Source organism: Acartia tonsa, chromosome 13 (genome assembly GCF_053477335.1).
Source record: "Acartia tonsa isolate MP-2025a chromosome 13, ASM5347733v1, whole genome shotgun sequence".
In the NCBI taxonomy this organism is placed as follows: domain Eukaryota; kingdom Metazoa; phylum Arthropoda; class Copepoda; order Calanoida; family Acartiidae; genus Acartia; species Acartia tonsa.
In genome coordinates, this window is record NC_137272.1 from 16,422,450 (window position 1) to 16,446,945 (window position 24,496).

At 31.5% G+C, this 24,496-nt stretch overlaps 1 long non-coding RNA gene across 1 annotated transcript; it reads right to left on the bottom strand.

Moving 5' to 3' along the window:
• Positions 1 to 21,653: 21,653 nt before the first annotated feature.
• LOC145335444 (uncharacterized) lies at positions 21,654 to 23,641 on the bottom strand. Its single transcript, XR_013885224.1, has 4 exons — positions 23,582 to 23,641; positions 23,264 to 23,305; positions 22,250 to 22,390; positions 21,654 to 21,828 (listed from the first exon to the last, which is right to left on the bottom strand). It is a non-coding gene; the product is annotated as an uncharacterized LOC145335444 (long non-coding RNA).
• Between the last annotated feature and the right edge of the window lie 855 nt (positions 23,642 to 24,496).

Here is a 24,496-nt window from a genome sequence, read left to right on the forward strand (position 1 = left end):
CAGGCTTGACACTAACAGGTTGGCAAACTTTTTACTTTTTTGAAGGGGGTTAAAGGGGGGGAGGAAGTTGTAATGGAATAGTGGGCGTTTTCCCTTATTATGCCTTGATGCAAACATCTTCCCTCCCTATTTTTGAAAAAGGTTAAAAATAAAAAGGGGGGGGGGGATTCGTTTGACAGCCAGCTAGACAATTATCTTGTAAATTATTCTTGATCCACTATAACATGTCCTAAGATCCAATACAAAAGCTTTTAACAAAAAATGCACACTGTTGTAATGTAGTTTTTGTACGCATAGCCTTTAAATTCAATTGGACTTTTTTCTGCTTATAGTAAGGTCTGTAATTTGTTAGTCGTTGTAGCATTTTAGGTGTATAGGTCTTTTTTTCTGGAAGTCTTTACTGTGCGTGCATTCTAAATGGTTGTATCCGTTTGGGGTCAAGAAATTCCCCCTTACTCTTTTTACAACCTAGCAGCAAAAGGTACAATTTGTAAAGAATTGAAGAGGTGTTAGCAGTGCCACTGTTTTATTTATCCAGTGGCTTTATTCTTAGAAATAAAGGGAGGTTGGAAGAGTAAGTCGACCCTTCACTTTCGAGTTTAAGTTAAAAAGACATTTTTTCGAGGAAGATAAGTAATTTTTTCTAGGTCCAATTTCTCTTGGGATAGTGATGTCACCCTTCACAAAATAGTTGTTAAATTATAAGATTCTTCATTGTAAAGGAGAACCATATCGGTTCAGAGGTTAACAAGATCCTTCAATACACATGACAGATATTCTGTTACTTTTTCATAAGTATTACAAATATTCCTTTTTCTTTCTCTGGCGTAATCAGACAATATCAAACGAACCCGGTATTAGTGTCTTAGAAATTATCTTAGTGACGTAACTAAAAACGAGGGATTAGAGGGGAGGTGGGAAAGGTAACCCCTAAAAAAGAGATGGATAATAGAGGTGATTGATAATTGATAATTGATAAAGAAAATGTAGGAAATAATTTATACTCTCTGTACTTTCTACCATAGATTAATTAATTTGTATTTTCTAGACAAGGATGACAACATCCATAAAAACGAAGCACAAAAATCAGAAGGTAGAACAAACGCACAATAGCTAGAGTGTCAGAACTTAATAAGCAGAATATTAATTTTGAAGTCTAAATGAAATTGCACATAAATTTGTTGCAAAATTGCGTAAATATAGCATACAGTAAAAGGACATACTTCCGTGCAAAATTTGAAATCAATAGTATAATTCTAATATGTCTAATAAATGTTGTCAAAAAAAGGTTGAAAAAAGTCCGCATATTTGATTAAATTTTTCTTAAAATCCGCATATTATGTTGATATAAACTATAATATATTATCACTAGCAGTAACATCACTAGAAGCTTTTAGGGTGGTAAGGGGGAAAGTTCATTCTTCCAATTTTCAATTTAAGTTTTAAAACAAAGAAGTAAAATTGCGGAGATGGTACTTTTTTTCTAGGTGTTATTTTTTTTGGGGAGTGGAGAGCCCTCTTCCTAAATAGTTATAAACTTTTCTATACCTATAATAAGCTTCACTGTAAAGAAGAACCCTTTAGGTTCAGCGGTTAACAAGATCCGTTGCTACAGTCAAAAAAAGCTTAGCTTACTAATTTATATAATAGGATATAATAAAGTAACAGGATGTCTGTTTGTCTGTCTCTTTGTTTGTTTGTTTGTCTTTTTCTTTTAAAATCTAGAAAAATAAATTGGTTTCTTAAATTGGACTCTCTCCTTCTCAAGTGCCCCAAGAGGCCTCTAAGGCGTAGCCGCTAGTAATAGGATACAGTAACAAAATGCTAATCCTTATATCAAAGTAAAAGAATGTTTGTGTGTGTGTGTCTATTTATATGGAAGGATCTTCCTAACTAATATGCTTCTCCTTTGCAGGGACATAGGTCATAGGTCATGGGAAGGTTTTTAACTATTTTAGGATAGGGTACCTGCACCCTCACGCGCTTAGAAAAAAAACCACCAACATTTTTTAAATTTTTTTCTTTTAAAACTAAATTGTCCTTTTAAGTATATCTGTCAGACAGACAGACAATAAATATATGGAGCAGATCTGTATAAATATAAGGTATCTTGACTAAAACTTACAGCTGGCTATCTAAAAAAGCAGTCGTGAAAATAACATTTCTCCAACAATAAGGTTTTTTAAGCATGACCGACAGTCAGACAGACAAAATAATGTATAGAGTAGATGCAGGGGGGGGGGGGAAGGGGTCATTACTTGAGGGCACCCTCAAATTTTGGAAGTCGTTAAGTAGATGCACATATATCTTGGGTATAGTCCCTTTCATGACAATGCCTCTTAAGGGACGTTTCTTGGTATTTTCACAGTAGATTTTATCCTATTTCTAGCCACTGCGGGGGGGGGGGGGCTCTATCCATGCGGGGCCATTTTCCTAACCATGCAGGGCAATCACCTAACCTAACCTAAAATAATCCATCAAAAGCTACTGTAAAAAAAAATACATTAAAACACCGCTTAAAAGACCTTTTCACTTAAAATTTCAGTTGTCTTTCTTCAATAGCAGCCAAAAAACACACAAAGCATGTTTTAAATGGACGTACTGACTTTCTGTTAACAATGATAGAGTTGCTTTCTAAATTATACCTAACTGTCATAGGAATCATCATGAAGAGTTTGAAATTGATAGGATAATTCTAACATGTCTTGTTTAATAATCTAAAATCAATTAATAATTTTATCTAATTTCAATTTCAATTTATCTATGAAATAAATGTAAAGCTGTACAGGTTAAGGCTACTATCTGACTCAATACATTTCTTTTTCTCCTCTTTTTAGCAACCGAATGAAAGTAATTCTTTTCAATTCCAGATAATTATAAGAATTGGTAACATTTGCTTAGATATTTATTTTATAAAAACATAGCAAAAAAAATAATAACCGTATTATAATACAGGTATTAAATATTTATATACAAACAATAAAATTGAATATGAATAAAAATTAAGGATAGATCAATCAAATAATAATTATGTACAGTGTCAAAGGACTAAACAATCTTGTGAGAGGTAATATAACTTATGCATTTTAAAAAGATATTTGTTAAATAGACTGATTATTTAAAGACATATTTGTTAAATATGTTGCTCTACTGGATATCATTACCCTTGTTAGAATGTACCATTCATAAAGAAGGTTATTTTTTAATGGCAAAACTGTTTAAGCTAGCTTTTTTAACAATTACGTTCAAATTCCGTTAAATTTATTGATATAAATAATCTAATAATTGATTGTTTTGTTTTTATTCGTAATTGTCTTTTTAATATATACATTATTATGCTTAATTAAAAATTTCTGATAAACATCTCATTATATTTAAAGAAAAATTAGCTGTCTCTAAATTTAATATAGAAATAAAATTATTATGGAAAATCAATTGATTAACAGGTATAAGTTATAAAATACAGACGAATTTATAGATGTAATCTTGAAAAGATAGCTTTAATTTAAAATGATAAATATGCGTTATTTTTACCAAAAACTAGACAAAACCCTTTTTTGTTGTTGTTGATAGCAATATCTTATTTCTTTACTCTCGTTTATATATAGTTTTAACCAAATATCTTTTGATTTAATTGTTATTGGTTTGAAATTTTGACTAAAAAGCTGGCTTAAAAAATAGCTCATATGTGATAAAATATATAGCATTTTGCGCTAACTTATGAGGTGTTTATACAATAAGTATAATTATAAAAGCAAATATTTGAAAATTATTTAAAATCATTCAATGTTTAATGTAAGATTAAGCCAATTATTAATCACGAAATTACATATAAGTTTTTTATTATTTTGCTAAATAATCTATAAAATATTTACACATTGTAAGTCAACTCTTGAGTTATGTAAGAAGTACAATATCAGCTGATAGATCTTATTTCAATTTTGAAAGATAATTTTATAAAAAAAAATAAAAAAAAGTTGATTTTGTTTTTTAAAAGTGAGCAAAAATAATGTAGAATTTTTAGAAATATTTTTAATATTTTTTAAAAGCACAAAAAATCTTGATTTCAGGCCTATATTAACAATTCTTAAAAATCCTAGTAGTATCGACACATCCTATTTTTTTGACGTCACTAAGATAATTTCTAAGACACTAATACCGGGTTCATCCCCCTTTCTAAAATGTAAATTAGAGCAAAAATTCGAGCTTCTCGAGGGGCTTATAAATTGTAAATTGATTATTTAATTTTCTATAATTCACTTTGTCCGCCCGTTCGTCAGTCCGCAAAGCTAAGGGGTAATGTGTTTTTTTTCTTTTCTCATTTGATATTCAAGATAAACGACTTAATTTTTTTTTGTGAAGAATCCCTTTACCAATGAGAATCCAGTACGTAAGTTACTTTGTCCGTTGGTCTACTAGTCATGATACAAAATATATAAATATCATAAATACGTGAAAGATGTTATTAAATATGCTCCTTAACAGCAACGCCCTCTTAATTTTATGTTTTTCATTAATTTAGGGGGGGGGGGGGAGGGGAGGATTTTTAGTTTTTGGATGGATATTACCCACAACTTTTTACATCATATGTACAATACATCCAAAGGAAACAAGGATAAGCAAATAAAGATAAATTACATCCTGTTACATACATTTTTATAAATAGATATATTTAGGGATGGAGTGGTTACCAAGGAAGAATTTGTTCAAAGTTGTCTTCAGGTAAAATATGTTTGATATCATTAGTTAGGATATGTGAGGAAGGGGAGTTTATCCACCTCCCTGGAAAAAATTGAAGGGATCATACACCCCCCTAAACCCATCTTTATGTAACCAAGGTGGGTGCCAAGGTAAAAAAGAGTAACACCCCCCTTGAATTTAATGGAGGTGTTGGAGAAAAATTGCAAGCTTTGCGCGTCAATTTAACAATTCAGGGACACTTGTTTAACCTAGGGGGTTTATACATCCCATTGACACTTAAAATGCACCGCTCTTATTGTCTGTAATAATAATAAAAATCTAGAGCTCACCCCCCCCCCCCCCTTTATTTTGGTTTAAAATTAATGCATCGAATTTTCCTGATATTGCACTTACGGAAATAGGTTTCCTAATTACATTATCATTATAATTATCATGAAAAAAAATTAACTTATTTTGTCCCCAAGGGGAGATAGAAATTTTAAATTTTGCAATGTGATTGCAGCTTAAATACTAATAGTTTACAACATAATATATTAACACATAAATTAAGGACACACAAAGCTGATCCCCACCCTGAGCCAGGGAGGGAGCAGCAGATGTATAACTGATTGAACAAAACATAATAAATGGCACAACAACTATATAGAGGCATAATACATTATATTGATCTTATCACAATGGCTTCTCCCGTAGCTAAAAGGGGAATCAACAGAAAATTAGGGATAGAGCTGGGAAGCAAATTATAATACAAGTCGCGTAAAGTAAAGGCGTCTTACATATTATTTAACAGAGAAAGGGAGAGAGAGGGGACAAAGGACTAGGCCCTAAAGTTTTGTAATGATGATTTCTTATTCGTGCTTAATAACTTAGGTGACTTTTACTAAATTTTGATTGGTTGGTTTATTAAGTTGAGTGTTCAAACGTTTCAGCAACTATTTTTAATCTGTAAAACAGGTAATTTTGTGTGCCATCATTGTACATCATTTACCGGCCTTTGTTCTATCCCTTTAGATCCATTACCATTTAATCTGTTTAAATTTATTTTAGGATCGAGTAATTCTGAAATCACTGAACAACTTTCAATTCCAATTGTAAAAAGTATTATTTAAACTATATTTTCCAGTATGGCTTCTAAACCATTATATCTATCCGTTGGATAAGAACCGGTTCTAAGTCATACTGAATAATTATGTATCTTATCGTATTGTAGACAAATTTTCACTAATGTATAAATAAAAATCATGAAGTAAGTACCAATATGGTTGTTATAATTTTTCATTTTAATTTCCATGGAAAGCTGTTTTTAATGTTTATAATACGATGCTATAACTAGCTTTTTGATATATGTATTAATTTATTCTTAGAAGAAATATTTCCCCGAAAGAAAAAAAAAATTTGCCCTTAACATTTTAGCCATCAAAAGAACAGAATTACAGTACTAATTTTTTTTTTATCTGAGAGGTCTTTTTTTCTTTCGTTGAAATATTCCTTTTTCCTTGGCCCTGCAAATAAATATATAAAAGTAACGGGATATTTGTCTGAGTGTTCTTGCCAACCGCTGAAACGATACGGTTCTCCTTTACAATGAAGCTTATTTTTTAACTATTTGGGGGAAGGGTAACATTAACCTTTCAAGAGATATCGCCCCTAGAAGAAAATCATTTCTTCCCAAATTTTCTTTTTTCTTTTCTAAAATTGAAACGGGAGGGGGGAGAGTCGACTCCCCTTCTACCTTAAATATCCCTACAGACCTCTAGGGGCGTAGCCGCTAGTCATAAAATAAAATCATTTGTAATTACCTGTAAATACAAGTAAAAAGTACAAAAACTGTTGAAACCTTTTTAAATTAAAAAGTTTTTAGAAAAAAGGTTTAATTCAATTTAAAAATCTGTTTGATTTTATTTGTTTATTTCATTTTGTTGTAGTAAAATTAAAATTATGCTCAAATTAAACATTTTAACCCTATTCAGGCGGGAGGGGGGGGGGGGGGTAGTGTTTTAATAAACGCTTTTTCTGGGGGTAGGGAATTGAATGCCCCACACCTGGAAAATACGCCTGGATTCTCGATGGCTTCTGTGGATTAAAAATATTTCTTCAAAGTGTACCTAAATTTTTGGCTCCAAATTCAATAAATTGTGTAACTAAATATAAATTATACACAATCAAAATAGGAGGCAAAAACAAATTTAGTATTTAAATTACCCCCCCCCCCCAATTTTTTTTTTTTTTCATTTTAACCCCCCCATTTAAAATTTATCCCTACCTTGGGGATGCCGTAGGGGGGGTTAATTTGGGGGGTTAATACCCCCCACAAAAAATAAATAATCCCTACCAAAAAAAAATTTTTGCGCGCTTCGCGCGTTTTTTACTACTAATTAATTAATAGTATTTAAATTACCCCCCCAACAAATTTTTTTTGAGGGGGTAAACAAAATTTACCCCTGCCAACAGATTTCAGGGGGGTAATTACCACCACCCCAAGCAAATTTTACCCCCGGGGTAAAATTTTTGGGAGGGTTAATTTAAAGGTTGTGGGGAAAAAGGTGGGTCCGGCTTTCTGGCATATCTCAAATTTGGCGAACTTAAAACTTTGCAACGCCTAGATAGAAATTATTTTTTTCTATTTAGAATATTTACATTCTATATTTAAATGCACTAAAAATTATTAAAGGATTATTATTTTGTATATCAAAAACATTAATTTGATTTTAAAAATTAGCGGTTGTATTGGAGACAACTTCGCAGGAAACTAAATAACATTCGTGTTACATCTAGGATGACTTTAGAGTTTAAGTTTTAGTAGCGAATTTACTCCATGTTTAACCCTAAACGGTCGGTACCTTTTCTGGACCTTAATAGGTTTGGGGGGGGGGGGGGGCGTTGAAGTTCCCCCCTATTAAACAAACATCCTGTTATTTTCTTATGAGGATTGCTAAATATTCTTTTTAAAAGCGAAGCTTTTCTATAATTAGGGTCGGTCCGTCCGTCCGTCCGTCCGTAACGGATAGCTTTTTTCGTCAATTTAGGCATGTTAGAATTGTCCTATCGATTTAAAATTTTGAATGGTGATTCCTTTGATAGTTAGGTACGATTTAGAAATCGTAGCAACTCTATAACCAATACCAAAATGTCCGTACGTCCATTTTAAACATGTTGATTTTTTTACTTTTTTAACAACAAATTTTTTGTGATCTAATCATCTGATTGATCTGATTTTTGGTGTATTAATTCCTGGGACAACAAACTATAATGTTATAAGCGAAGCAACTCTATAATCAAGTCCTAAAAATGTAAGTATGTCCATTAACATTATCCTGTATTAAGCAGGTTTTCAACAAATTAAATGTTGACAAAGAATTTTAGCCTTCTATCTTAAATGGCAGCTTAGAAAATCACATTTTCCCAAAAGTATTATTGACTGACAGACTGATGAACAGACTGACAGACAGATGGACAGACATCTCAATATCTCTAAAATTAAGCTCAGAGCCTAAATTTTTAATGTTTGTGGGGTCTTTTGCTCAACTATCTCCTAAAAGGAAATTCCCAATATGAATTCTGTATTGATTACTTAGTACGGTTATGTTAATTAAGTTTTCTGGAAAAAATCATCTCAATATTTCTAAAAATAAGCTCAGAACTTAATTTTTTAGTGTTTGGGGGTCTTATGCTCCACTAGCCCCTAGAAGGAAAGTCTCAAAATGAAATCTGTAATGATTACTTAATTGGTTATGTTAAGAAAGTTTTCTGGAAAAAAAATCATCTCAATATCTTTAAAAATAGGCTCAGATTTAAAATGTTAGTGTTTGGGGGGTCTTTTGCTCCAATAGCCTCTAGAGGGAAAGTTCCAAAATGAAATCTATAATGATTACTTAGTACGGTTATGTTAAAAGGTTTACTACAAAAAAAAATCATCTCAATATCTTTAAAAATAAGCTCAGAACCTAAATTTCAGTGTTTTGGGGTCTTTTGCTCCACTAGCCCCTAGAAGGAATGTTCTAAAATGAAATCTGTTAAAAAAGTTTTCTGAAGAAAAAAAATCATCTCAATATCTTTAAAAATAAGCTTAGAACTAAAATTTCTACTGTTTGGGAGTCTTTTGCTCCACTAGCCCCTAGAGGGAAAGTCTCAAAATGAAATCTGTAATGTTTACTTAGTTTGGTTATGTTAAAAAAGTTTTCTGGAAAAAGAAATCATCTCAATATCTCTAAAAATAAGCTCAGAACCTAAATTTTTAGTGTTTGGGGGGTTCTTTTGCCACACTAGCCCCTAGAGGGAAAGTACAAAATTAAATTTTTAAAGTTTTATGGGTAGATCCAGTCATGTAAGAGAGCTTACAAAAGAATTAGGTTGATAACTAGAAAAACAAGCCAGGGCAAAATTTGCTATTGAATTTCATTTCCTATAAATGTACTAACTTTCCCCCTCCCCCCTTATTTCATTTTTTTTGCCAGCCGCTAAATATTTAAACAGCTGTAGAGCTATGATAACCAAATTTTAGGACGAACTCTTAGTTTACATAACAAAAAAATATTTTTTTGACCATTGCCGAAAAACGGCAAATAACGGAAACCGCCATTTTCGGCGTTTACGGCGGTTGCCGACGCCAATTAAGTTTTTTATATGTTTATGATTACAGTAATAGACTACATACAAAATTGGCTGGTCTAGAGCTGTTTTGCTCCACTAGCCCCTAGAGGGAAAGTCCCAGGATGAAATCTGTAAGTGTACAAACTCCCACCTTAAATTTTTTTATGGAATATGGATATGATTATACATGAATTATAATAAAATTAACAAAATTTACCTATTATTGCCCTTTGGCGCATATCTTATTACAGACTTCCTTATTTGGCAACATCCATATAAGAAAACCTCTGAAATGTAGGACAAACGAACATAAACACTTGTAGCGTATCAGAACTTAATAAGAAGAATACTAAACACAGGTCTAAAAAAAATTTGAAGTAAAGTAAATTTGTTGCAATCTTCTTTAATACAGGAGAATTTTTAAGGACATTTTCAACTTATTTATAGAGATGATTTGCTTATAACAATGTACCTTGTTGTAATAGGAATCAGAATCCCAAAAATTAGCTGAATAAATAAAAAATCATCATGTTTTAGATGTACTTTCTAGTAACAATTATAAAGTTGCTACAATTCAAAAACCATACCTAATTAATATAGGAATCATTATACAAAGTTTGAAATTAATAGGACAATTCTAACCTGTTTAATTTAACCAGAAGAGCTAACTCTGCCAGAATAATAAACTTACATACAGACAGACAGACTTTAATTATATAAAAGCTTAGCTTTTAAAAAGCTGATATGAATTTACTCACTAACAGAATAATACTGATTAATTTTCCAATATTTTTCTCAACCAGAGTACACTTGAACAGAATATATTTGTTTTATTTTTGAATCTTTAACCATTTGAGGGTGAGGAGAAAGTTGAATGGCAGGAAAATGCTGGCAAATAAACTAATTTTTAAAAGCAAATCTACACTGCAACTTACTTTGTTTTTTTTCCTGTTAATCTATCACTCTGTTTGAAATCCTATAAGGAAAATACCTAAAAAATATAAAAAATTAAAAATAAATGTAGTAAAAAAGTTACATTAACCCTTTACAGTCGGGCCCCTTGCTGCACCTTAATCGGTCGGGGGGGGGGGCGTTCACCTCCCCCCTTATTATCTCAGTTCCTGTCAGAGCTAGAGGGCTAAATTTTTTTGTGCAAGTCCCCTGTTTGATAATGAATTTCCGACCTTTTATAAGTCTAAGTCAATTTTCGCTTCCTTCACCCTTTTATTTAACAACCTTTGTTTTTAGGTCTTTTTTTACTTAAAGATTTCAAACGGCTGTAATTATCTTATTTTTGAAGCTAGAAGAAAATTTTTTTTCCAGAAAATGTTTATCTTTATGTAAATTTTACATTAGAAATATCAAAATATAAATTTCTGCGGCCGCAGCTGTACTTGGCAGCTGCAAGCCGCCGCAGTCGGCAGTCGGCGGGAAAACGGCAGCGGATCTTCATGAAATTTTAATATGTAATGTAGACATGTAAGAAAATCTTAAGTTTAAAATTTGAAGTCTCTAAGTCAAAAATTGCGGCTACAGGAGCCTTTTAAAGATTTCTGGAGACCTGGAGGATCAGGACCTGCAGGATCATACCTGGAACCTGAAAGTGACTTGAACACCTGTATTTTATATAAGGATGTACTACTAGAGGATTTTTTAGTATTTTGGCATGATAAAATGCTTTAGTCAAAAAAATATCTTTGCTCTTTACCTGGATGACCCTGCCAGGTTTGCTGGCATCCTGTGCCCTCCAGGATGGAGATATTCAAAAAATTCCAACTCTCAGTTATGTGTCATACCCATACTTAAAAAGTCAAGCAGTTTGGGCTCTTTATCTTTCACACACAGAAAATGAGATAGAAAAAACAGGATGGAAAAAATGGAAAATGAGATAGAAAAAACAGGATAGAAAAAAAAACGCCCCCACCCCCCGACCGTTAAGGGTTGACAGACATCTAAATTATAGATAAAATTCGCCAACAATTTCAAGATCCATATTTCAACTCCATTTATCCCTGCAAACATAATTTACATTAATGCGAATACATTCAAACACATGCGACGCATGTGAATTAATTGATACTTTATCTAAAGTCGCTTGTAATAAAAGATTTATATATATCTATGTATATAAAATACATTATTATACAGATTTTTATTTTTGTTTAAATTTTAATTATTGGTGGTGTTTAAACCACTTTTTTGAACAACGCCCCCATAAAACGTTTCCATGTATAAATTGAAGAAAAGTACATTAAGCTATTAAGTACATCGATAAAGTATTTTTTTTCTTCATAGTATTTAAATTGAATTTTGAAACAAACTTAGAAAAAAGGTTTTGAGATTTTAATAATCATTAATTAATTCTTTTTAAAAAAAATTAATTTAAATATCTGAAAATTTGCCGTTAGTTCTTAGTTGGTATAAAGCAAAATAATTTAGAGTAGCGGGGCTACTCCATTACTATTAATATTACAGAAATTTTAAATGAGTAGTAAGTAAATATCATAATATTAGCACCAGTTTTGTTAGCTCAGGCATTTGGAACCTTGTTTTCACTTATTATCCACGGAAAGATGTCTATAATACGATGTGGTAAATTACTCAGCTAAATTTATTTAGGGTCTACAATATTTTGATATACATGATACAAAATATATTTTTTTTATTTAATGAAAAAAATATATTTCTTTTATTTCATGAAAAAAAACATTTTCTACTTTTCATCCCTTTTGTCCTTGTTAACACAGTATAAACTTTGTACAGCAGAGAAAGAGTGGGCAATGACAATAGTACCCAAAGTTTTAAATAACGTTTTTTTATTTATTAGCTTAACAATTTTGGGGATTGAGTCAATTTGAATTGGTTGCATCAATAGGTTGAGTGTTCACACTTTTTAATCACAAATTGTAATCTACATAAGGGGTTATTCTAAGTATCATCATCGGGGATGTATATTAATTTATCAGCCATTGTCTTATCCCTTTACATCCATTACACTCACTACTGTATACAACTTCTAATTTAATTTGCTTTTGTGTATTGATAAAACAATATGCTTATGTGATAATATGCGGAAATGACCGCACACCGTTGAATTGGTCTTTTCCCCCCCAACTAATTTGTTTCACTACGCCTCCCACTGTATAAAAGTAGTCAGTAATTAAGAACGATAAATCATGAGATATTTGATCATGCACCTCATGCGTGGACCCACCATATTCCCCACAACCAATTTAAATACTTTTTACCCCTCCCCCCCCCAAATAAACAAAGCTTGAACGCCCCTGTTCCACACCCCCCCTTCGGACTAGGATTAATTTTAGATGAGCTCCAAATGGATTTCCTATTCTAGCCCTTGTTTCCTAAAGTGTACAGCAGATAACCCAATTATTGCAGACCCTTTTTTCAGCTACTCCGGAAATTTGTGAAAACAAAGCGATTTATACATTATACATTCAAAATTTTAATGTTTAAAATTTAAATTTTTTTTGGAAGTTTGAAGCTTTTTTAGCTAATAGCAAATTTCGAGATAGGACGCGGACGCTAGGTACACTTTCGGAAACTAAATTGGAGTTCATCTAATTTATCTACCGTATTTCAACAAAATTAAAATATTGAAAGATGTATTTATATTTTAAATGGAATTATTTAGTTCGTTAATTTATGTGGACACGAGGTAACATTGGAATTGTAAATTGCAGAGGGAGAGGGGACAATCGGCTGTTATTACACTAGTCCCCAAAGTTTTATAATAACGTTTTCTTCTTCGTTGGCTTAACGACTTTGGGAAATTTTAATTGTTTGGCTTAAAAGTTGAGTTTTCAAACGTCTCAACCACTAATTTTAATCTACAAAAGGGGTAATTGTAAGTATCTTTATTGGGGATGTACATCAATTTATCGGCAATTGTCTCATCCCTTTAGATATCTGGCAATGTAACCATAATATTCACTAAATTGTTTGACTTTGTTTAATTACTGATAGGTACAAAAAATTAGGTTAGGTATTAGATTATTTATATAATTATATGTAAAGATAGGTTTACCAAAATATTTTTTATGTGAATTCATTTATTTTAGTAACTACAAAAAATGATTAAATAATTAATGTGTTATCAAAAATGTCATAAATAAGCGAAAATTGGAAACTATGATTATGAAGCGTATAAAATTAGGGGGAGGGGACATTGGACTGTTTAATACACTTGTCCCCAAAGTTTTACAATAACGTTTTCTTATTAGTTCAATTAACAACCTTCGGGTCTTTTTATAGAATTTTGATTTGTTGGTTAATTTGGTTGAGTTTCCAAACGTTTCAACCACAAATTGTTATCTACAAAAGGGGTAATTTTATGTATCATCATTGGGGATGTACATCAAAATATTGGCCATTGTCTTATCCCTTTAGGTTTCTGGTCGACAAAAATTAAAGTACAAAGCTAAATTTTTTTTATTGGTTAGCCTGAGACCCGTTTTTAATTGGCCAAAGTTCTCTTTTGAAAAGTATATAATTTAGTGGTGTATTTTGAGTATTTTAGTCGTTTAATAATCCCAGTTTTCCATTTTCTTCGAGTGCTTAATAGTTTCACTTTATTTGTAATCATTTTGTGTGTTATATGGTAGAAAAATCTGTAAACATTAGAAAGATAAACTTTATCAAATATATTATTTGTTACTTTCCACTTATTTATTATCTATTACCTAATCGGGGCGGGAATCTCCTTCGATTTCAAAGGATCTTCTAGAGAACTCAAGGACATCATCCGCTTCTAAAGGGATGCAATACTTTATCGCCCAAAATGGTGGATAGTATGTTAAATAAAATCCACCTGACAATCAACCCTTTGATTGCACGACCTAACTGTGAATGGTAATAAGTTGAGCCTATTAATTGGCCAAGGCATTTCCCCTACTCTAACTTTTTAAGTCGCGCATTTGACATAGCAGTAGTATGAAACGTCTTTAGTTATGACGCGGTGTCAGGCCGAGATTCGAACGTATCATCTCCCCAACGAAGAAGGACGAAATATAGAAGAGCTAATGTATTAGAAGATAAATTGACATTTGTGACGTCATAAAAATTCGTCTAAAAGGAAGGATGAAGGAGTGGGAAAGGAAACCCACTATAAAAGAGATGGATTTAGACTTTTTTTAATGACGTCACACATTTCACTTTCCGATAAAGTGTACCTCGAAGAATGAGAATGAGAAGAAAGTAATGTTGAATAATATTGTCGTCTTCCTTGGCTTTTATTTTGAAGATACAAGAAGTACTTTAAACAAAAAGAAACATATATTACATACATTATTATATTATAGGATGTCTTTGTGTGTGCAGCAACCTCTGGCTAACTGCAGATGAGATATTCCAAATTCATCCGGATATTTGCTGCGGCTACCTCAGTTGTGTACAGCTGCTAAAAAGCCGCTTAGTCAGTTGGCTGCGTCCTCAGGAGGCTGAGGCTGATTTGGCTTTGGGTAACTAACACTAGCTAAGCTTTACGTGGTTGAGGCTTATAGTGGCTTATTATTTTTTTCAGCTGCAAGACTGAGGCCTAATTGGTGGCTGTTAAAGACATGTGTCAATTATGAGGCTTTTTTTAAGCCGCGCGGCTGATGGTGGCTGTGGCGGCTAAGGCTTCCGAGCCCTGGCAAATTATTTAGAGTTGGAAACAATTTGCAGAATGAGAGTAACAGAGTCAGGAAACTTTTTCCAGGAGTTATATTTCTCTAAAAAAAAGATTACTAGGATTACTCCAGTATAGCTTCAAACCTGATTTAAATCTGCTAGATTAGAACTGGTTCCCAGCCATAGTGAAAAATCATGTATAGAATCGTGCCACAGACAATTTTCCACGAAAATAAAAATATTCATCATAGGTTAATACCATTTTTTTAACTCGGGCCCTCGGCCCCTCAGAAAATATGACTATATACGATACGATTAATCAGGGGCGTCCAAGCTTTTTATTTTTGGGGGGGTAATTCGTTTTGGGGGGGGGGGTAAAATGGCGCGCGAAGCGCGCCGCAAAGTTTTTTTTACCCCCCCCCAAAATTTTTACCCCGGGGGTAAAATTTGCTTGGGGGGGGGGGGTAATTACCCCCCCTGAAATCTGTTGGCAGGGGTAAATTTAGTTTACCACCCCCAAAATTTACCCCCGGGGTAAAATTTTTGAGGGGGGTAATTTAAATTTTATTAAATATATAGTATTAAAAATGCGCGCGAAGCGCGCAAAATTTCTTTTTATTAGAGATTTTTTATTTTGGGGGGGGTTAATTAATAACTAACGCTATTTTTTATTTAACTTTCAAATAAACCTGCGATCGAATATAAATTTTTTTTATGGATCAAAACTCAGTAATCTAAAGGGATTTGACAATGGCCGATTAAATTGTGTACATCTCAAATGATGATACACAAAATTACCCTTTCTGATGATTACTATAAGTAGAGAAATTCAAAATATATCCCCAAAGTTGTTAAGCCAACGATTTAGAAAACGTTATTATAAAACTTTGGGGACTAGTGTAATTAACAATGTTTCCTCTCTTCCTGAAACTACAATCTGAACAATCTTTAAAAATTCAATTTTATTAAAGCCAATCAAATAAAATATAAAAAAAATATTGTTTATAATGAAAGTAAACCCCGAACAAACATAATATGCAAATTTGAATTTTAAAAATAGCAGCTTTATTATTTATTTAGGATGATTTTACAATAAATATGAAATGTAGATGCGTCCTTTGGTTACAAAATTTCATTGTTATTTTTTTTATTAATGAATGAATATATATTTTCGAATCTACATTTAATAAGATTACAATTTTATAAAAATTTATAATTTATATTACATGCAGACCATGGTCAACACCCTCCTATGATATGCTTCAATCAGTGGAGTCTTACAGTTGACCAGTTTCGAATTTACAAGGCTACAGTTTAAAGTGCTATAAAGCTACACCAAGCTTAAGAAAACCAGCAGGCTTCCTATGAGATGAGAAAAGGAAGGCTGATATAAACCTACTTTTGCTGATAATTTCATTTTTTTATTGTGTTAGAGTATTTTTTAGTTAAGTCAAGTTTTTTTTGATGTAGGTCTATATTTTTGCATATTTTTTACTTTAAAAGTGTATTATTTTATAGTGTATTTTTAAAGTGTAATTTTTTTTGTAAAGTATTTTTTTTTAGTGTTTATTTTTATGTTTGTCATTTTTTGTAGTTTAGGTATTTGTTTAGTTTTTTTTTTTTTTAGTGTATTTTAGTAATTTTAGTATTTTTAGTAATTTGTCTTTTAAAGTAATTTATTTTATGATAACAAGTCTTTTTTCCTGAAATAAATGAGAGGATTTTAAAAAATTTAAAATGTTAAACTTTTTATTTATGAATGTTATATTTGATATGCTTATTAAGCAGATTCTTGTTGCGTAAGAAAGAAATAAGTTGTTATTTCATTTAAAATGAATTATTATATATGAAAATAAAGAAATATTTAACATTTTAATTAAGGAATGTACTTTACATAAATATCTTTATTTTCTGTGTGTATCCATTTCTCTTTCGATGTTTAAGTTAGGATTACTTACTTCTGGAGCTTCTAATCAAGGCTTGTCCTGCAGACAAATAATGTGCATCCCTAACAATTTTAACATTCTTTTTTGGGATTGTTCTAGTTTTAAAAAGTTTGATTTTGTAAGAGTAAGAGTAGATTAGCAGCGGATTGGGCATATTGTGTTTATATGTTTAGATTTACTATTTCAGTTTGTATATCATAATATTTTTGTTTTATGTTTATTTTACTAATTTTACCTTTTGTGTTTGTGAGTTGATCTGAGTACTTTTGAAAAAAAACTTGCCACAATTGTTTCATTTTAAAATATGTTTAATTTAGTCATGCACTAGTATCACATTTTTAATTATTTTAATGTTTGCACAGAGAGACATGTTCTCTCTATGACTGCCTTTCCTCAACTGACTGCCTTTCCTCAGCACCAATAAAGCACAAGATCTCAAAAACAGCATTTGGGGGAAATACTGGTGAACAAAAATAATATTGGTGCTGATTAATAAAAAAATAACAGTTGAATTTTGTAACCAAAGGAGGCATCTACATTTCATATTTATTGTAAAATCATCCTAAATGAATAATAAAGCTGTTATTTTGAAAATTCATATTTGCATATTATCAGTCATATGTGAAGTTTCAAATATTATTTTGACTCTGTAAATGTTCAAGTTAGGGCAATAAACGGCTAATTTTCGTTTTATTTGGGGTCCGTGGGAAAAAGTCTGATAATATCGGGTGTAAGGGGTTTATTATTATATTTCCATATACGAGTATATACTGACCCTTGTCCGAGAGGTGTGAAATAGTCCAAAATATAGGGGATATAAAATATTAAAATTCTGTAATATCTCACTACCCTTCTGGACAGAATATAAAATATTTTTTAGCTAAATATCATGTGATTTGCATGATTAGGAATCACGGAACCTTGGCATATTTTCTAGAACTTTCTTGGCTTTTTTTGTAGCTTAACGTTAATTAAAAAATACCGAAATTATAAGAAGCAAAAAGCGGTGCATATTTTCTAACCCTGTCGGTTAATCATTAAAATTTACTTTACCTAACCTAACCTAATCTTCATAAGCTACTGTGAACGTACGATGAAGCCCGCAACTTCGTTTTTCTTTCCATGATCCTAATTTTCTACTAATACTCCATTTGCAAAATATGCGAATTTCCCAAAACTGCTTCTGATAAAAATTGTTTTAATACTTCTTTTTTATATAAAATAAATATGATTGATATTATTTTGTTTTATTATCTTGATTAATAGCTTTACTAGGGTGATAACAGATATAGTTCAAGGAGCTAAAGGTATAAGACAATGAGCGATAAATTGATGTCTATCCCCAATGATGATACACAAAATTACCCCTTCTGTAGATTAGATTTAGCGGTTGAAACGTTTGGACACTCAATTTAATGAAACAACTAATCAAAATTCAATAAAACTCTAAAGTTGTTAAGCCAACGAATAAGAAAACGCTATTATAAAACTTTGGGAACTTGTGTTATTTTTTTGCTAAAATTATTAATCTTCCTTAATAACTATAACTTTCTATTATCACCTTCCGGCTTGTTATTTGGGATGTGTGGAGTGGAAAATTTTTAACAAGGATGACAATATCCATTAATGCAAAACATTAACATAAACGTATAAGTATATTTAGTATAATCAAAATTATAAGTAAGTATTCTGTCCGTCTGTAAAACACGGGCCAAAAGCCTTCATAGCCGACGCCAACATATATCTTTTATTTTAATTAATCCATTTACGGTTTACCCTTTTATACAAATTATAGAAAAGCTTCGCTTAGTTAGAAGGGGAACTTTTATCTATTACCATATGTTTTTGTTATTTCTTGGGGGGGGGGGGGGGGAGGGGGAGAGGTCAAAACTCAAAATCATATATATCAATCGTCATATAGGGGATTTATTTTTTTTTTTTGGGGGGGGGTTAACTTATAAAGCCTAGGTGTCATGTTATCTTCCCCTTCCCCCACCCTCATTTTGGTCAACCCTTCTTAAATAGGGAAGGGGGGGGGATGGGTCAAAACTCAAAATCATATATATCAATCGTCATATAGGGGATTTTATTTTTTTTTGGGGGGGGGGGTTAACTTATAAAGCCTAGGTGTCATGTTATCTTCCCCTTCCCCGATTATAGAGATGCTGCGCTTTCCTAAGTCGTACCTAATTGTTATAGGAATCCATAAGTAGCGTATACATTTGTCAGAAAGTAAATAATATATTGCAAAAAACTAAAAAATTTTACGGCAAAGCGGTTTTAAAAATATACGTTATACAATTCTAACATGCTTAAATTAATGAAAAAAGCTATCCGTCTGTGAAGGACATACGGACGGACCTTTTAATAACACTTACATCTTTTGAAGCATGTACTAAAAAAACAATGTATAGATTTCATGCGAAAATGCTTTAGAAATCTTCACTAAAAAAATCACCTTGCAATCTTAAATAGCAGCAGAGAAAATTACATTTCTCCAATAGCGTTACAGACTGACAAAGTGAATTATTGAGTAGCTACATACTAAAAAGTATTAATTACGTATTATTCACGGGTTTTAAAGAAAATATTCAAAAGTGCAATAATTATTGCAACAAAAAAGTATCATTATAAACAAGGATGACAATATCCATAAAAGCGAAGCTCTAAAACGGTACAACAGAAGAACATTACTCTTGTTGAGTGTCAAAACGGAATATACAAAATATAAATACACAAGTTTTGACAAAATAATAATTAAATGTTATGCAAAACTTCTTAAATACAGAATACTGTTTACGGACATACTGACATTTTTAGGACTTGATTATAGAGATTGCTTTGCTTAAAATACTGTACCTTATTGTAATAGGAATCAGTACTCCAATTTTGTGTATCATCATTGGGGATGTACATCAATTTATAGGTCATTGTCTTATCCCTTTAGGTCCCTGGTAAGTATATTTATTTTAAAAAAAGTTAAAAAGTATAAAGTTATATATAATAATAATACTATATTTTACTTTTCATGGCTTGGAATTTATGGATGTAGTCATCCTTGTTTTTGCGTGTTTAACCCGTTAATTTTTACGGCAAAGCGTTTTTAAAAATCCTTATATACTAAAGTAACAGGATGTGTGTTTGTTAATGGTTAAGGAACTGATGTTCCTCGGCTACAATAACCTTATTCCCAAATCAAACGTCAAAGATTTTTTGTAAGCTGCTAAGCCATGAGCCGTTTGCTTTGAGATCAATCATTCTTCTTGTACATATTTTATTTTTAATACATCTATATTGTTTAACTTTAATAATATTATCAATAAATTATGAAGAAATAAAATTGAAAATAAACGTATAATTAAAGAATCATAATGGCAATGCATTTCTATTTTCAATTGTGTATGAATATTATGAAATAAACTTATTTAGTACAGCTAATTTCTTATTTATTTATCCATAATAAAAATTCTTTCTTATAACATTGACGTCACAAGAAAAGAAAAGTAGGATGTCTTTATTCATTTATATTACTAAAGAAAGAGTAAAGACTCCCTTGTGTGCGTGCAAGTATTTAAATATAATATGATTTATTGTTATTTGATCTTTGGGTCAGCCACGGTGTTCGTACAAAAATGTTTAAATAAAAAGAAACATATTGAATAGCAATGTTTAAATATAACAAAAAACACAATGATTTACTTTTATTTATGTAGAAAAATAAGACAAAATTTTAAAAACTTGAGTATTTGGTATATTATATAAAGAGCTAATTTTCATTATTGGTGCATCATTGTAAACCCTCCCCCCCCCCCCAAGCCGCGGGAATTCATTAAGAATAGATAGAATAGGAGGAGAATTATGAATATATATAATATTAAATAAATTTCCTATTTTAATTTTGATAAGACAATGGCTGATAAATTGGTGTAGGCATTTAGGATATTTTCAATTCTAATCAAATAATAATAAGAAAGAATTTTAATGTCTGTGGAAAGCTGTTTATGATAATGAATAGTTATATTATTATATTTAGAGATGAGAGGGGAATTAAATTTATCCTCAAATGTCCTATCCTCCTATCCTATCCCAACGCAACGCCAACCCCTTTCCCTCTATGGTAAAGCGAAATATGATACGGATAAATACTACCCCCCCCCCCCCCCCTACTTTCTTTCATGTGTGTTTACTGTTTTACATTAAAATTAACAGGATGTCTGTTTGTCCGTAGTTGTACTTAAAATATATTAAATGTATAATTAATAGATAAATAGCTAATTTTCATCATTTATGCATCATTGTAAAACAACCCCCCCCCCCTCGCCGGAATTCATTAAGAATATGATATCCTGGACCGGCTTTGTAAAGTCACAGGACACGTATGATATCTATGTTTATAGCCCCCCCCCCCCCCCCCCCAAGGAGTGGAATAAATAAAGTATAGCCGTTTCCTAGTTTAATTTTGATAAGACAATGGCTGATAAATTGGTGTATTAAAGGATGCAAACTTTTTTATTTTAATATCCGTGGAAAATTATGGAAAATGCAGCGGATATTAATTGGTTTCAAAGCCATACTAGAAAAGCTTTTCTTTCATTCAGGGTTCGGCAGCCATAGTCTCTGTGGCTTTTCATATTGAAAAAAAGGCAAACAACAAGTCAAGTCATGACTAACTTTTAAAATCATTGGAAGAAACATTCAAAAAAAATACACTTAATTAAAGAAAAAAGTTACACTTTGCTACATAGCTACGTATGGATATTAGATTCTCCACCAGTAATTAACAATGAATTAAAAACGACAATTTATTTATAATAGCACATAATTATATAGGTAACATATAGATTAGACATGTAGATAAAATGGTGGTTAAAATTATAGGTATTAATTGTTTGTAGGACTCTGGTTATGAATTAATTTACATGTAAGCAGTGTCTCTCTACGGTTGCATCAACTGTGTTGAATACTGAAACAATAAACTATTATAAGTCAGAGAAACCAATAGCCGGACAAATCTGGAAGGCTTATTGGTACAATTAAATAAGCTGGTTTGATCCTTTAAATACCTTTCATTGGCTTGACCCTTTAGGGTAAGGTTTACTCTTTCAAATGATTACTCTAATGTAACATAAGCTGTAGTTGTTATCAACGAATTATAGAGTTTAATGTATAGGTAAGTTAGGACGGTTTTTTTAACACAAACCCATCTAGGAACCTCTTATTTAGGTTAGGGTTATCTATTCATTACATCCCTGTAGGGGTAATTAGGTACTGGCTGTCTTAGGTATAGGTACAGCTTCGGGTTTATTTAGATTACTAAACTGATGAAACCCTATTCATGGAAGCTCCCCTTTACTCTATCAGTATCTATAGCTACCTTTTCTTACCTAAGAATAAGTAGAGTAAAACAGTGCACACTGCAGGGACAGCTCTGTTGGGGTGGACCAATATGAGGCTTCTTGTCTTGTCCCAGAAGTCTGATGAACAGGTCCGCCTAAGCCATACAACAGTGCATCATCAACGAATTTCTAGATAATAAAAAAACTATTAATTTCATTAGATACTTTTCTTTATATGCCTGTATTTGAGAGCGCAGCTACTCAACAGATATTTAGATATTTAGTCCGCCTCTCATATAGATATATCTTAATAAAAAAAAGATTAATGCTTGGCCTCTTAAGTCTTTCCTTAGGGCGCAGCTACTCAGTAAAACAAGGTCCGGCTCTCTACAGACAATTCTAGATTTTAAAAAATAATATAGTTATTTTAAGTCTTCTTTGGGGGCGCAGCCACTCTATAAATAGTTTAAATGATGCCCGGCCTTCTACAAAGAAATCTAGATTAGAATAGATTAATATACAGTTATTTTAAGTCTTCTTTGGGGGCGCAGCCACTCTATAAATAGTTTAAATGATGCCCGGCCTTCTACAAAGAAATCTAGATTAGAATAGATTAATATACAGTTATTTTAGGCCTTCTCTGGGGGCGCAGCCACTCTATAAATAGTTTAAATAAGGAACGGCCTTCTACAAATAAATCTAGATTAGAATAGATTAATATTCAGTTATTTTAGGCCTTCTTTGGGGGCGCAGCCACTCTATAAATAGTTTAAATAAGGAACGGCCTTCTACAAACAAATCTAGATTAGAAAAACATTAATATATGGTTATTTCAAGGCTTCCTTAGGGGCGCAGCCTATTGTTATACGTTTAAGGAGCGTAGTAACTCTATAAGGGGTTTATAGCACAGCTACTCTACAGCTTGTTTAATACCGTAGCTACTCTATAAGTGAATTAAGAACGTAGGTACTGTATTAGTGAATTAAGGGGTAGCTACTCTATGAGTGAATTAAGGAGCGCAGCTACTTTATAAGTGTAAATAGATATAAATAAGATTTTTACCTCTTGTTTCAATATTCTTAGGTCTCTTACAGCGAGTCCAAACTAAATTAAATTCACTAATTAGACAGAATTGTCAATAAATCACAATACATGGATTTTTAAGCATACTGCACTTAATTTCAATGGTCCTGTTTCTTTATATTAACGGCTGGGAGAAAAAAATCTGTAGATTTGTGCCTAATTTAATCAAGCTTGACTTTAGAGAAAAAATGATTTAATTTAGAGTTTTACAACAAATTCTCTAAAAACATATATGTAATTTGCCAAAATTCATGCATATAGTAATATTTAAACTGATTATAAAAATCACTATCTCACCTTCACTCGATCGTGGTTGGTTTAAGACTGGCAAAAATTTCTCTTGTTTGGATCCTTTTCTGGTGATTAGCTTGATAATTTGATTTTTAAACTGTTCATTAAAGCTTGTAATTCTTCGTTATTTTTTAAATTTCAGTATTTTTTTTATTTGTTTGTTATTATAAATATTATTTCTTAAGGTTAATTTTTGGGATGCTGACAACTCTTGATGGGTCTTTTCACACACTTACATGACAACATACAATGGCCGATAAATGATGAGACACAGTCTTGCCCCATCTGTAGATAAAATTAGAGGTTGAAAAGTTTAGACACTGAACTAAATGAACAAACCAATCAAAATTCAATAAAAGTCCCTAAGATCTAAAGCCAACGAAAACATAATTAACAAGGATGACAACATCCATAAAAGCACTGAAACGGTAGGACAAAAAGACATTAACACTTGTATAGTGTCAGAACTGAATAATCAGAATATAAATGTATAAGAGTCGAAGCAAAATTGAACGGAATAAGGAAAAATAGATTATATTTATTTCAGTACTTACGAGATTTAGTGAATATACATCAAAAATATATTCACCAAACCTTATTCTAATTTAGCGGGTTTTGAAATATTAAAACATATTTTTTAATATTTGTTGACCAGCTGAGAAGGTAACAAGATATTACCCTCTGTTAATATATATTAGTATATTCAGATTTTCAATTTAAATATTCCCCTTCTATGTGTTAGGAAATATACAGAAAGGTGTGAAGTTTGGACTTCCGGGGTACATGGGATATTAAGAAATTTTAATATATTTACGGGAAAATAATATTTACAAAATATTGATAAACAGTAATATTTCACTACGAAATCACCCTAGTTTTGATTTATTTAATATTTTTCAAGAAATATTCAAACTTCAAATA